We start from the raw sequence: 3,246 nt of genomic DNA, 5'->3' as shown, positions 1-3,246 counted from the left end.
GTAGCCATATGCTACCTGTGTCTTTATTTGGCTCCCTTTAAAAAACGAAGGAGAGTTCCTACCCTGGACAGAGACTGCGATGACACTGAAAACTTCTTTCAGCTGGCCACAGCAGCTCAGCGGGCTAAAGGGCCCACCAGGCAGGCGCGGGGATGGGCGTCTGCGCTGCCCCACTCGCGGGCGTGCTGAGAGGGGACTGAGGCAGGCGTGGTGGCGCGCACCCGTAACCCCAGAGCGGAGAGGCTGAGAACAGGAGGATAGCTGCGAGTCCCATTTGCCTAGTGACATCCTGTGGACACTGTACTAAATACATTTAAAAAAAAAAAAAAAAACACTTCTTTCAGGCAGGTTGAGCCCCTGCCCAGCAGGCTGGATCACAGGAAGTTATCCAGGGACTCAAATGCAGGAAGATCCTTTCCCTAGAACTGGAAAGTTGGCATAACTCCCTCATTTTTGCATTTGAAGCAGGGTGCTGTGTGTTTCAGGAGACTGAGAATTAAGAACACTCTTTCCGTTAGTATAAGGAAGAGAAGCCTTTCAAAGCAAATGTTATGAGCCAAAAAAGGGCCTCTCAAGTGCTATAAGTGAACCGAGGTGAACCCTGTAACTCCCGCCTTGGTACCTGGGGCTGAGACAGGAAGACTGAAATTTCAAGCCAACCTGGGGCCATTTAGTGACTTGCCAAGACCCTGGCTCTTTTATTTATTTATTTTTTAAAGCTAGTGGTGAGTGGGTGCACCAGGGATGGAATTCAGTGCCAAAGTCCTGAGTTCAATCCTAAGTACTGTTTAGGTTAACTGAGACCTAAACAGAAACTGGAAGATGTTCAGCAATGAGACTGTATGCTCAGTTTCTGACTGGAGATAAGAAGTCAGGAGGAGTCTCAGGATTGGGCATTTAATCTGGGCCTTTCACATTTTAGATCTCTTCTCCTTTCTTCCACAAGGCCACTGTCTTGGATCAGACCTCCATTAATTATTTACTCATCCATTGATTGAATTCTTTCATAATGATGTAGGAAATGGATGACCCCAACCTGTTGAGAGGCCAACTGTGCCAAGTCTGCAGCTTCACAGCATGGAGGAGTGAGGTCATGAGGCCAGGAGCAAGGATGAGAGTTGTGTTGGCGGAGGAGAAAGAAGAGGTGTAGGGGGAAAAGAACAAAAACACTAAATAAATAAATTAATTAATTAAAAAGAGGGGGAGGGGAGGGGAGGGGCAGGAGGAGGAGGGGAGGAAGAAGAAGAGGAGAAGGGGAGGAGGAGAGAAGGAGGAGTGGAGGGGAAGAGGGGGAAGAATGGGAGAGGCCCTGGACTTTCATGAGGGTTCACTGAGGCCCTTTGGCAGGGGTAATGCATCCAGCAAAGTCACAGTGTGAGTCAAACTACAATCAAACTATATATTAGGTTGGGGGGCCTGCCCCTTAGCTCAGTTCTTTAAGTGGCTGCTTCAACAAAGCAGTCAGGTTCAGCTTGCTGTGGTTTGATCCCCACAACTCAAGCCAGCCAAACCTGCCCTGAAGGCATTCGGAGGAAAAAAAAAAAAAAAAAAACCTATAGATTACAAGTGTAGTTGGGTGGAGCAGTGTCACATGGAAAGAGCGAAGGCATCTCTGGGAAGGGAGCGGAGAATGTGTCTGGATGTCTGGCTTTCCAGCTGATGCCTGCCAGGACCCACTGAATAGGGGGAGGGGTGCTGGTTACAGTATAAGCTCAAATTGCTGTTCACGTCTGGGGAGACTTGCAAGGCCTACTATTGCTTCTCATCCTGGGGCCTAGCTAGCTCAGACTTGCCTCCAGCCACAATTCCAAAGTCCTTATTTTTTGTGCTGACTTCTCCAAGAGCCCAATCAGAGACCCGCCCAAGGCCAGGCCCTGTGAGTGTGTGGGAGAGCTTCTGCACTCCCCTGCACCAGCTGGACCTCTCCGGACCAAACCCAGGCACACCGCGTGTGTGAGACCTTTCTCCACATTCTCAGGACCCCTCCACCCCTCCAGAGCTAGCCCAAGCCCACCTTGGGAGTGAGAACTTCCGCCACGCTCTTGGGACCCCTCCAGACCCGCCCAAGCCCAGGCCCAATGAGTGTGCAGGAGAGCTTCTGAGCTCTCCTGCAACCCCTGGACCCCTCCAGACTCAGCCCAGGCCTGGCATACAGGCCTGGGGTGAAACTTTCTCTGCAGCTGCAGTCCCTGCAGAGAGAGTAGGGGACAAAACCACCCAACTGATCCAGGAACAGAACATCTTGCCAGAGGAGCACAACATGTTCACCTCCAAGGGCTGCAGCAGGAAGGAGCTGAGCACAGTAGCCAGACCCAAGCCAAGCACAACTGGATGAATTCAAACTTAGTAGATCTGCACTCGAATTTTAATAGGTGCTAAGGATATAACTGCACCAAAGCTCTACAACAAAGGTCAGAAGACAGTGCTATACAAAATGACAGTGAGAAGGAACAAAATGCAATCTCAGAACCCAAGCCCACCCAGAACGAGTGCAGAGGACACTAGTGCAGCTGAAATGTCTGAAGTAATAATGTCTGAGGTAAAGAAACAGCAGCAGAAATGTATAGAGGAACTCATCAGAATCAATCTCTGAAATAAAAAAAGAAATTTCTGAATTAATAGCGTCTGAAGCAAAGAATCAGTTGCAGAAACATATGGAGGAAATCGGATCAGAAATAATCTCTGAAGTAAAAGCATTAATAACTGCTTCTCAAGAAGACACTGATAAAAAAAAATAGAGATTAGAAAAGTGATGGATTCCTTGAATGAGCAATACAGGAAAGAAATAGATTGCATGAAGCAGAGTCAAAGAGATGCAGAGGAACTTAAAATTTCAATCACAAACTTGCAAAACTGAGTGAAAGTGAAGATAGAGTTTCAGATCCTGAAGATGCTGTCGCAGCTAGTGAAAAGTAAAAAATATCTCTTAAAAACAACGAGGATGCAGGAAAAAATAATTCATCACCTACAAGATGATACAAAGATGAACAGTGTGAGACTAAGAGGCATCAATGAGAAAGAAGGAGTCAATACCAATGACATTAAAAAAGAATATGGGCAGAAGTAATAGCAGAAAACTTCCCAAATACGAGGAAACAATCTGACATTCAGGTGAGCAAAGCATACAGAACGCCAAGTAACCTCAACCCAATTAAAAACACACCAACACGTGTAATAGTCAAGATCCCAGAAATCCAACACAAGAATATCATACTGAAAGCTGCTAGAGAAAAGCAGCAGATCACA

Source organism: Octodon degus, unplaced genomic scaffold (assembly GCF_000260255.1).
Source record: "Octodon degus isolate 3935 unplaced genomic scaffold, OctDeg1.0 scaffold00100, whole genome shotgun sequence".
In the NCBI taxonomy this organism is placed as follows: domain Eukaryota; kingdom Metazoa; phylum Chordata; class Mammalia; order Rodentia; family Octodontidae; genus Octodon; species Octodon degus.
The sequence above is the reverse complement of the archived record's forward strand: the minus strand, read 5'-3'. Positions refer to the sequence as shown.